Raw genomic sequence first — 13,122 nt, 5'->3', positions numbered from 1 at the left:
TCAATCTGCCAATCTGTAATTGTAATTAATAACTAATGCTAAGCTCCCCAATAGTCTGCATGTGACTAATACACAGAGACAGAGTTGCAAGTGTCTATCAGTATTTAAGATAATGAAAGACTTGTGTTGCTGTGGTTGCATATTATTATTACAACTTTCTCTAAATGAAGGCTTGACTTGATTACAGTGTTTTATTACTTTATTATTACTGTACTACTTAGCATAGGTGTCTCTATTACATGAATATTCAGTCAGTGGAAGAAGGACTTCCACTTGGAGCTCTGATGGTACTACAAGGACTAAATTCAACTTTGTAACTTACACAGCTTTACTACTGGGTAAATGTGGAAGAAGCAAGTGTTTTATTAAGCTACAAACAGCATAGAGCCATAAAACCTGAAAGAAAAAAATGTGAGGCCTGGGATAGCCCTGGTTTTCTGGTCATACAACAGTAGAGAATGGCTCAGTAAGGACAGATTGCAGGCAGAGACAGTGATTTCCCTGAGAAACTGGGATTTTATCCTGCAGTTTTCTTGAGGCAAGGGAGTGTTACAGAGAAATATATACACAAATTTTCTGAATACATGATGACTCATAAGACATACTTGCCAAGGATAAAATAACAGATACCAGGTTAGAAAGCTACTGGAAGTTTGTGAACTAATGAGTCCAAAGTCCCACAAAAGACGTGAATCATTCAGTCCATTTCCAGAAACACTGACGGGTCCAAGCTGACTCCAGGGAACATTGACATTAGACACTGAGAGAATTGGATCTGGTAATAGGGGTAAATGACTTCTAGAGTTAAAGACACTCTGGGGCCATCCTAGCAAAATGTAAAAGTAAGATGATCACCTTAAAACAACCCAAATGCCTGAGAGAAAAGCTTGCTTGTTTTAAAACCAGAGCCCAGCAGCATGAAATACACCGTGTTTAGCACCAAAATCTCTAGCAGACATTACAAAATTTAACAAACTTGACCCATGCACAAGAGAGAAATAAAAGATGTAAGAATGAATCAAATTGTCTTTTCTAAGTCTTTCCATTTCCTAACAAATGGGGCAATGTCATTCTTTCTGACAGCAGCATAGAATTCCATTGTGTACAAATACCACATCTTGTTGATCCACTCATCGACTGAGGGACATCTGGTTGGTTCCATATCTTTGCTATGGTAAATAGTGCTGCAATGAACATTGTAGTGCTGGTGGATTTAGTGTGCCCTTGTTTCTGGATGATTGGGTAAATGTCAAGTAATGGAATTGCTGGGTCATAGGGGAGTTCTATGTTTAGTCTTTTGAGGAACTGCCATACTGCTTGTCATAGTGGTTGAACAAGTTTGCACTCCCACCAACAGTGTAGTAGTGATCCCTCTTGGCCACATCCCCTCCAGCATCTGTTGTTATTAGTTTTCTTGATCCTGGCCATTCTAACTGGAGTGAGGTGGAATCTCAGAGTTGTTTTGATTTGCATTTCTTTTATGGCCAGAGATGATGAGCATTTCTTATGTGTCTATAGGCCATTTTTATTTCTTCTTCAGAGAAGACTCTCTTTAAGTCTTTGGCCCACCTTTTAATGGGATGGTTGTTACTTTGGAGATTAGTTTTGGAGTTATTCAATTTTTTGAGCTGTTGATATATTTTAGATTGAGGCCTTTGTCTGTTGTATGGTGGGTGACGATCTTCTCCCACTCTGTAGGCTTCCTAATTAGTTTAATAGCTATGTCCTTTGCCATACAAAAGCTCTGCAGTTTAATGCTGTCCCACTTATTCAACCTTTCTCTGATTTGTTGTGATTCTTGGTCCTTATTAAGAAAGTTTCGACCTGTGCTAAGGAGGTCTACTGTATCTCCTATTCCTTCTTGTAAAATTTTCAGACTGTCAGCTTTTACCTCCAGGTCTTCGATCCATTTGGAGTTAATTCTAGTACAGGGTGACAAAGAAGGATCCAACTTTAGTTTTCTGCTTATGCTTAACCAGTTCTGCCAGCACAACTTTCTTCCATTCTATTTTTTTGGCTCCCTTGTCAAAGATTAGGTGGCCATAGGTCTGTGGTTTAATATCTGAGTCTTCAGTTCTATTCCATTGGTCTTCAGGCCTCTTCTTGTGCCAGTACCAAGCTGTTTTGATAATTATAGCTCTGTAATAGAGTCTAAAGTTTGGTATTGAAATTCCTCCTGTGCTGTTCTTTCTGCTAAGAAGTGTTTTTGCTATATGGGGTCTTTTATTATTCCATATGAAATTTTGGATTGCCTCTTCTATTTCTTTCAAGAATGCCATTGGGATATTGATGGGTATTGCGTTGAATTTGTAGATAGCCCATGGCAAGATTGTCATTTTCATGATATTGATTCTTCCAATCCAGGAGCATGGGAGGTTTTTCCATTTCCTCAGTTCTGCTTTAATTTCCTTTTTCAAAAGATCATATTAAGTGAAGTAAGCCAGACTCAAAGGAACTTAGACTCAATAGTTTCCCTCATTTGTCATGATCAGTAGAAACCTTGGGCTCTCCTAGCAGAGAATTGCAATAGAGCTAAACCTTGATACAAAAGGCCATATAGTAGAACGCTAAATGAAAGGATCTCTAGGATATAGAAACATAAGCCATATAATGAATGATTGTTGTTCTTAAGGTACTATGTTATCTCTCATCTCTTTTGCTGTCCCTTGGTTATCTCATATTGTTACAGTATCTCACTTTGTTACCTGATATATTGGATATATTTGTATTTGGTTATTTGAAATTGGATAGGGAACGGGGGAAAACAAGATGAGGGGTGGGAGTGGGGGGGGGAGGGAAATGGGGACCAAGACATGTGAAAGGGTATCAATGTATGGGAATTAATGTACTATCTATCTGGAAAATATCATGTAACCCTTCTATTAATTACAATAAAAATATATTAAAAAAGAATGAATCAAATGGAATTTTTGAAGAATTGTTATGCTTCAATTTTAAACAAAATTTACTAGCTGCCCACTACAACAGGTGATATGACTGCATAAGAAAAATATGTACATTTGAAGTTGCACAGAGAATACATAACATATAGAAAGAAAGCACTAAGACAAAATTTTTAATAGCACTTCAGACTGCTCAGTGAATAGCTGTAAGCTATATATAAGTATATATATAAAATGATGTATAGGTTTATCTCTCAATTGCCATACATATATACATGCACACACACATGTACACACAGACACACACATAGCTATATATGTATAACTTATTGGATTTTAAGGAGAATAAACACATAGAAAACCATTAGAGATTCATTGTAAACGTATTAGTGAAAAAACAGTGAGAAAGAGAAAAATAGAGTAATGTTAGGTCTCTGGGAAAATACTGCCATTCTAATGAAAAAACATGGAAAACATAGGCAAAAAATGTGACAACGAAACAGAAAGGAAAAGGATTAAATGATTTTATTAAATAAAAATACTTTTTAGTTTGGAATTTTGTATGGAGTTAAGGTGTATTTATTAATGGTCCTGAAAAATGAAAATTAAAATATTAAACTACTATTTTATAGAACTTTCTGTGGTGACAGATTCTCTATTTATATCACTCAAAATTATATTTAGTAGTATGACATAACTTTTTGCAATGTGGTATGTGTAACTTGAGGAAATCAGCTTCTATTTTTCCTTTGTTAAAACAAGGTCATGTTCTAATGTGTAACTCTACCCAAAAAGGCTGAGTCCTTGGCCTTTAAACCTGCTGGAATGTAGAGCTAACCTTAGGTAAATATTGTAATATAATGTAAAACAAAAAATGGCATAAACATAAACTGAGGTTGTAATTTCTGAGAACAAAAGATGAAAAACAAAAAAGAGACAGAGAGGAGGGACAGAGAAAGAGATAATATTCAACTGAGAAGATCACAAAAACTCTTAATCTGGTAAATCTGAATTAATCATTAAAATATATAAGAACTCAGCAGACATGTAATTAATTTCTCAGCATACATAAGAGCACAGTGATTTTCAAAATATTGGTAATGTCATGTACATCTACACATCATATAACTTCTTTCATTAAACATGTTAGCATATAATATGCTTAGAATTAGAAAAAGATGAAAACATTTAGAATAAACTAATGGAAGCAAATCTTCATGGAAAAATAAATAATTCTACAAATTGAAGAAAAAATTATAATATTCCTTTGGAAGCTATTCTATGTTCGTTTTGAAATGAAGAAATCACCAGAGCATAACTGATGACACTGTTACTATTCCTAAAATAAATACTAAACTATTAATGATTCCAATATTACATCTCAAAATGCTTCCTGAAACAAGTCAGATACCATTTTTAAAACTAAATATATGTAGAACATTTGAATTTGAAAAGTACTACAAACTGTTTTTGTGTGTGCTTGAACCCTGAGCCTAGGCCCTATCTCTGAGCTTTTGAGCTGAAAGCTAGTCCTCTACCATTTGAGTCGCAGCTCCACTTTTGGCTTTTGGGGGGTTAATTAATTGAAGAGTCTTGCTGGTTTTTACTTTATGGGCTGGCTTTGATCCATGATCCTCATGTCTCAGCCTCTTGAGTAGCTAGGATTATAGAATTAAACCACTAACACCTGATTGTAATGTATACATATTAAAGGATAAAAAGGTTATTCCAACTTTAAGACCAATAGAAGCTCAATTCTTTATAAGCTATAATATTTAGAAAAAAACTATATTATAGCTGCCAAGATATAATGATCAGAATTTCCATGCTAATATTATTAATTATTTGAATGCTCATTTAATATGATCAAATAAACCTATTAGGCACAACTTAGAATTGCATACATAAAAAACTGCACAGAATGGGGAAAACAAGATGAGGGGCAGGGGTGGGGGAAGGGAAATGGGGACCAAAGGGTATCAATGTTTGTGAGGTAATGCACCTTCTATCTGGTGAATATAATGTAACCCCTCTATTAATTACAATAAAAATTACATGAAAAAAACTCCACCTTTTTTTTGTAAACTTGACAGGTATTTACTTCATTTCCAGTTTTTTTCAGGTCACAAATGATTTGAAAGGACCTCTAGCCAATTTAGTAAGAATAAAATTTCCAAATTTAAGGGATGGACAATATCAGTTAATCTTATCCAACTACTCTCTAGACTGAACTGTTTACTACTTTCAGGAGTAGAATAAGAAAGTGACTACTTGGGCATGCTCAAAGGAGTTTTAATACCTGCTAGCTCTTCTCTCATACCTCCACTTGTAAGTATTCTTCAATTCTTTGTGTTGAGTAGGGAAAGCTAATGAATGATAAACTAAAAGATAGATTCTCTGGTCTGTAGTGGCAAATAAACTTTCAGTGTTGAAACATAACCTTGTTTGTGGCCTCTAGGCACCAGCGGGATCAGAATGGCAGACAAGTGAGGGAGTAGAAAGGAAAATAAATACAGTGAAGATGTTTAGTATACATGTGTGAAAATTGAATGAAGAAAATGATGAAACTAGTTTTGGAGGGTAGATAAAGAGAGGGAAAATGGAGAGTAGGTGATTATGAGCCAGAAGCACTTAAAAATAACACCCTCACTGGGGGCCAGTGGCTTGCATCTGTTATCATAACCACTCAGGAGGCTAAGATCTGAGGATCATGGTTCAAAGCCAATCAAGCAGAAAGTCTATGGGGCTGTTATCTCAACTGTCCTGCATAAAAGGCCATAAGTAGTTCTCTTCCTCAAGACATAAGAGTGCTGGACTTGAGCAAAAGACAGCATGCATGCCCTGAGTTCAAGACCCAGGACTGGCACACATAACACACACACACACACACACACACACACACACACACACTATCAAAGTTTAACAAATAATTAGGCTGGGCATAATTATGTACATTACTGTTTCCAGAGCATGTAATCCAAGGCTTGCCTGGTAAAGAATTTGAAAGATCAACTAAAATAATAAAGCACTGGGGATTGTGGGGATTGTTCAACTGGCAGATCACTTGCCTTATAAGAGCATGGCCCTGAGTTCAGTATTCTGTACAGCCACCCACCCCCCTGCAAAAGAGATGAGATAGGCAGACATAATAATTTTCGGGTAATCAAAGAAAAAAGAATTATTTGGAGTTTCCCGGATATATTTCAAAAGCTATCGCTCTCTTAAATACATTAGAAACATTACTTTGTCTTCATTTGTTAAATCTATACTTTGTTAAATTGGCAGATTATATTTTCAATATGTGGCATTTGCATAGTGAGCATTCACTGATTCTTCAGAAATTCAATCATTTGTTAAGCAGAAAATTAAAATATTACTTGTAAAAATTATTTCAGCACTTGGATTAGCATTTCAATTCAGTTCCTACAACAATAATAGTACTCATAGCAAAAGTTAACTTTCCTATTCATTTGCTTTTGCTGTTTGCTTAAGAAATGAACTTCAAGGGAAAATAGGTTTCTAAATTATTTTTAAGTAGTTGTACAAAGGAGTTGCCATTCGACAAAGCAATTTGCTATTCATGTATAATAAAAGATTATATTCATGTTAAATTCTTCCTTGTATTTAAAATTATTGTTCTCAAACAGTAAGTATATAATTATAGAAATACTTTAGAAAGCTAACAAATCTGTTTCCATTGATCTTTCTTATCTATTATTTGGTATAAAGCAACAAAAGAATGACTTGTTTTTTATAAAGACTTGAAATTGGAGTGATACGATACATTTCACATAAAATGCATTAGTATGAAAGATTTTAGGAAGAGAAGAAGCTTAAAATCCTGGTGAATAGAACTCATGAAAATTTCAGAAAGTAGACAAATGACAATAATTTATTTAAGTTCTCATCAAATAACTTCGAGCAACATAATAAATTTAGAGAACAGTATAATTTTTAACACAAAAATATGAGCTAACATAACTTAATCTGAACTAGATTTGAATAAAAGCAGTGAGTAGTAGTAAATGAATATTTTTCACTGGAGATTGAACTTAATAGTTGGTTGGAAAGCAAAAATACCAACAACAAACATTATCAAAAATATCAACAGAGAATTCTTTTTCTTTTCTTTCTCCATCTCAGTCTCTGTGTCTGTAACTGTTTCTTTTGTATCTCTTTCTATCTCTCTCTTCCTGTATATCTGTCTGTCTTTCTACTCTAACACTTCCAAGTGACAACACATCTAAAAGTTAGGTTGTCCATGAACAAAATAGGAAAAGGAATCTCTCACCAGAACCAATTTAGTCGTGGACTTCCCAGCCTCTATAACTATGAGAAGAAAATTTCTCTAATTTGAGTGCAAAGCAGCTATGCAAGTGTAGATTATGTAATAACTTTCAAAATTATTTTAGGTATTTGTGTAAAGGAGTTACCATTGTATTCCTAAATAATGCCCTTTATGAATATAATGCCTCTTGGTTAATGGATAATGGCAAAAAGGTAAAGACCTTTATTTTTTGGTTTTGGTTAACTATTAAATTGGTAATCAAAGTATACTGAAATGCCAACATTTGAAACTCACTAAGAATTAGAAATATTTGGGGCCAGGAGTTTGATGTAGTTGTAGAGTTCTTGCCTAGCATGCACTGAGACCCTGGCACCACACACATAGAAAAAGCTGGAAGTGGTGCTGTGGCTCAAGTGGTAGGGCTCTAGCCTTGAGAAAGCCCAAGGCAGCGCTCAGGCCCTGAGTTCAAGCCCCAGAACTGGCAAAAAATAATTAGAAATAGTTCCATATCCTGGAGTTCATTTTGTTTATCCTCATCCTAATGTCCATATGCATGTAGCTGTTGAGTTATTGTGGTGCTCTGCTGGGATTATCCTGGATGTGTACTAGTTAGTACAAATGAGGGAAACCATTGAACCTATGTTCTTTGGGTCTGGCTTACTTTGCTTAATATGAATTTTTACAAGTCTTTCCATTTCCTTACAAATGGGGCAATGCCATTCTTTCTAATGGTAGCATAGAATTCCATTGTGTATAAGTACCACATATTCTTTATCCATTCATCTACTGAGAGGCATCTGGGTTGGTTCCATATCTTAGCTATGGTGAATAAGAGTTTTGTCTTTGTGTTTGCTGTTCTTAACTTACTATATAAAGTTATTTCCTTTCTCTCTCTCTTTCTTTGTTTCTGTCTCTCTGTGTGTCTCTCTGTCTCTGTCGCTCTGTCTCTGTCTGTCTGTCTGTCTGTCTCTCTCCTCTCCTCTCCTCTCCTCTCCTCTCCTTTCCTCTTCTTATGGTTCATCTCATGTTATTACTGTGTCTGACTTTGGTAACTTGTATATTGTAAAATTGTTTATTTGAAATAGGGAAGGGAAGGGGAATATCAAAATGATTGGGAGGGGAGGGTGAAGGAAACTGGAGTGAAAAACATGGCAAGCTGTATCAATTTTGAAGAAGTAATGTACTCAGTACCTGATTAATGTAATTATAACCCCTCTATACATCACCCCAACAATAAAATACATTTGAAAAAAAGAATTAAAATATTGCTGATTTTCTGTATTTAATCTAAGAAAATTTTTTTCATTCGTAAATTAAAATGACCAAACACTTGACATTTTGTAAGCCAAAGAAAATGGGAGATGTTTGCCAGTCTTGGTGAGCAATAAATGGAGCGTTGCAATCATTGGTAGAAGTTATGGTCAAGGAAAAAAATCTTTATTTTAGTCCACCAGTGATTTAAACTCATCAATGTAGAACTCATAACCAGTTTGAAACTATATTGGCTGGATCATGCCAAAATTCCCAACCATGTAGTAAATAATCCATATTACTCCTTTCTTTGTTAACTTATTATAAATTAGTCTGAACTCTCTGAACAAAGTACCAGTATTAAGTTGCTTACATAACAGAAATTTTATCCTACAGTTTAAGACTTAGAAATTCATGATCAAACTGACCTCTATTTTGATTACATTCCTAGTGACAGAGCTTTATTTCTAATATACAGACAGACTTATTTCTTTCCAGGATGAGGTATGGGAAGAGAAAGAGAGAGAGAGAGAGAGAGAGAGAGAGAGAGAGAGAGAGAGAGAGAGAGAGAGAGAGAGAGAGAGAGAGAGAGAGAGAGAGAGAGAAGAGGAGAAGAGGAGAGAGAGAAACACACAGAGAGAGAGAAACAGAGAGAGAGATAAAGAGAGAGTAAGGGAAACAGAGAGAGACGGAGACAGAGACGGAGAGACACATATAGGGAGAGATGGAGATAGAGCAACAGAGAGAGAAAGGAGAGCAGCAGATAAGAGTCTGTACACATGTAATAGTAGTCCAATGCAACAAATAATTTAAAAACAAGCATCCTCTGGAATAAAGAAGTGTTTGGCACCATATCTGTAAATCAGGGATAATTCATGAAGAACAGACACTCTGTGTCATTGACTGTTATTTGACCCAATAGTTGTTAGAGAACCATGAATGCAGAAGCATTATTAGTTTAGCTTGTAAATAGTCAACAAAATCTGGAGGAAATAGAACCTATTCAAAGCATACCTTACTGGGCTGTGGGTAAGAAGTTAGAAAGGTAATATGCATAATTTTTGTGCATTAAAAGAATGTCTTTTTTAGTCATTGCTTTAAAAGGTTCCATGAAGTATAATTTCAATTTTTAAAGGACTGTCTATAAATTATTAAAGCTATCTCAAAAAGAAATTTTATAGCACTTACTTTATACATAGTAAGAACAGAATATATACTCTCAATATTCATCCACAGAAGAGTTTACTTCTTTTTCTATTTATTTCCTCTGGGGTTGGGGATTCTCTAGAAAGGAATTCCAAGTTATTTGAGGAAGATATTAATCTCTATAATCGATAAGAATTCTAAACTAAGGGGCCTTGTCACCACAACTAGTAATGTTATGTTGAGAGAATAGCTACAAGCCTCAAAGATTTGGTTTATGATTCATATTGAGGATGACTGATAAAAGCATCTTGAAAAGACTTAGGGTTGTCTTTCTTAGGCAAAAAGTTTCTCCAGTCCACAGACTCAAATAATTTATCTGACCTAAATGATTAAAAATCATAACTTCATATCTCCTTCTTCTGAGTTGTTTAAAAATAAAAATAAATGAGATGTCATAGTTTACATCAATACCACTCAATAAGGTAAGAATGGAAAATGAAGATGAAGACATTATCTCAACTTCCTTGTTTTATATGGCTTCCTTTCCCTGTGCTCAATACCCACTTTTAATGGATGTCTTAAATGATGCCAGCAACAGAGAAGTAGTAAGGGGATTATTCTTGTCTGAATGCTGTACTATCCATATTCGTTCACTGAATAAAATATCTTTCTCCATTTTAAAACTCTCAGGACACTAAAAGCTAAATTTGAGGAGGTAAACTCTGTCATGCCCACAGGAGAAATTCACTCACTCTTGGTTAACAGGTCCATTCCAGTCTTGTCCTCTTTGTTCAAACTGTCAATCATGACAGTTCCCTCCGGAGTTAAATTTAGACCACTAAGTGATTTCATGTAGGATCCTGAACTGCCTGCAGAGATGAGCAACTTTCAATCATTATTGATGTGACTTTGCAGACTGGCCCTCAAGTAAAAGGTCTTAAATCCCACAACCAATCCTCTGAAATTTTGTACAACCCTAAAACATAAATATATGCTTGGAATAGTTATTTTTTTCTGCAGACTTGAATGCTGCAAGGAAAATATGAGATAAAAAATCTTTTTGCATGTGTAGAACGACAAGAGTTCCTGTTTATAAAGTCCTAAAACTGAATGGTTGTGACTATAGAAACAGTGTTATTAAAGCTAGCATTTGTCAATTCATGCCTCACAAGTTACAGTTAGAGAATAATTTTGTGGTGGAATATGGGCTTCTCCTGTTGGCACAATAATCTTTGATGATATAGGAAATGAATCTACTCTTTTTAATTGTGTAAAGCAAAATATCTGAAAAAAATGGAAAATTCTAAGAAATTTGGAAATTTAAAAAAAAATCTATGTTGTTGGGTATTGGTGGTTTATGACTCAAGAGGTTGAGATCTGAAGATTGAGGCTTGTAACCAGCCAGGACAGGAAAGTCTATGAGACTTCTATGTCCAACTAACTACTCAGAAAAAGCTGGAAGTGGCCCTATGGCTCAAAGTAGTAGAGTGTTATCCTTGAGCCAAAGAAGTTCAGGGACAGCACCAAAGTCCTGATTTCAAGCCCCAGAAAAGACAGACAGACAGACAGACAGACAGACAGACAGACACACACACACACACACACACACACACACATCTGCTATTTTTTGGGTATAATCTACAATGTCAATAAAGGTAATCCATTTATGAAGTTTAATATGTGAACACATTTTATCTCAGAAATAATGTGTAGGTGTGAGATAATTATGCCATCATCATAATTCTCTAAATATTTGTAACTTCCACATCAATTTTGCACTAATTATTTTATCTTAGCATAAGTAATACAACCTACAAGATTTTAATGTTTTGAAGATTTTCATGGAGGTGTGTCTCATATGGTAAAGGACTATCCTAAACTAGCCCAGCTAAGGAAACTCAAAGCTCTGTACTTCTGAATTTAAAAAATAGAAAGGGAAGCCAAACAACAAAGAAAATCTATGACCTTAAGTTCATACAAAAAGGTTCTTTTATCTAGCTAGGTAATTTTGAGTCATTTTTTCACCCTTCTAACTATTATTTGATGGTTTTTAATGAGAAGTATTAAATATTAGTCAGAGGATTTGGTGCATAGAAAGAGATTAGGAAATGTTAGCTTAGTTATTATTCATAATATGTGACCAAATTAGAAATTTATGAGCTAGATTGTTTTACTCTAATGAAAAGGTTATATATTTTCAGGAACAAGGACTTGATAAAGGACAACGTCCTATCTACCCTTTTAAATCTTCCATTCTTGGTGTTGATGATTCACACCTGTAATCCTAGTTATATGAGAAATGGAGTTCAGGAGTCTGTTAGTTCCAGGCCACCCTGGACAAACAAGTTTGGAATCTATCTCAACAGAAAAGATTAGTTGTGGTGGGCATGCTGTGGGAAGTGTTAACAGGAGGTATATGGTTGAAGCCAGGGAAGAAAGCGACTCTAGGTCAATAAGAAGATGACAAGTAGGTGTGATTCAATCATGAAGGTCTAACTTCATACTCCTATACTGTAAACAAAACAAGGCACAAAACCTTGTAGCTTTTCTGGCAAACTGGTATTACATGTAGAAAATGATTCTCAGTGCTTTCCATTACTTCTTTCTCCCCAAACACTTGCAGGATTCTTTGGTGATAGAACACAGCCTACAGTAAGATTTTATCTGTGATCATTTTAATCTTGAAATTAACACACTTGTCTCAACAGAGATTGTTTTTGCTAACTTGCTTTCATTAATCTTTATATTACAAAGTGCATTTGAACTGGCACATAAAAAGATAAAATTGTCTAGTATTACCAGTTGCATATATTATGTGATGTATCTATACACAGTGGTGAGGAAAACATTTGACAACAAATATGTACACTATATAATATTTAAATAAATTTAAGCATTGTCTGATACAACCTTCCTACAAAGATTCTTATATATCAATGCTACTGGAGAATGTCTTACTTAACAGGTGACATTTCAAATTACTTGGTAGAGATATATATTACATATGAGCAATTGTGCTTCTACAAATATCTTGCCTTTGGTGAGTGTTAATAATGCCATACATCTTGGGCATTATTGGCATGTACAAAATATTGGGATAAAATTATAGAAATTCTGTGCTTGGATCTTCTATTTTTTTTGCATTTCCCATTGTCTTTGATTCCATAAGTGGAGCCTATAATGGTCTACAAAGAGCTTCAGCATGATTACATAGCTCTGAGATTCATCTGTGGAATATATATCTTATTTATTTATCTAACTAAAATGTTCCCTAAAAATTGCAAACAATGTACCTTTCAGGCTAATATTCAAGGAATAGTGGGTTGCAGAAATTGGCTAATTTGCTACTAAACATTTAATATGAAAAAGGCAATCTTTCTTAGTTTCCAAGAGAATAGAATGGATAGGAATTAATAATCTCATGATAAATTGTACTCCTGCATATAGGCTTTATAGTTAGCAAATACTATTACTAAATCAAGACAGACTCTAGAATAGAGGCTCAAAAAGTAATATAAATCCTGGATTCTCAGC

At 34.7% G+C, this 13,122-nt stretch overlaps 1 protein-coding gene across 6 annotated transcripts in view; it reads right to left on the bottom strand.

Moving 5' to 3' along the window:
- Window positions 1-13,122, bottom strand: part of Ralyl (RALY RNA binding protein like) — a 597,512-nt gene that overhangs the window by 304,351 nt on the left and 280,039 nt on the right. The gene's annotated exons all lie outside the window — the stretch shown is intronic.

Source organism: Megascapheus bottae, chromosome 9 (assembly GCF_031878675.1).
Source record: "Megascapheus bottae isolate mThoBot1 chromosome 9, mThoBot2.hap1, whole genome shotgun sequence".
Taxonomy (NCBI): domain Eukaryota; kingdom Metazoa; phylum Chordata; class Mammalia; order Rodentia; family Geomyidae; genus Megascapheus; species Megascapheus bottae.
This window is presented reverse-complemented; position numbering and strand designations above follow the sequence as displayed.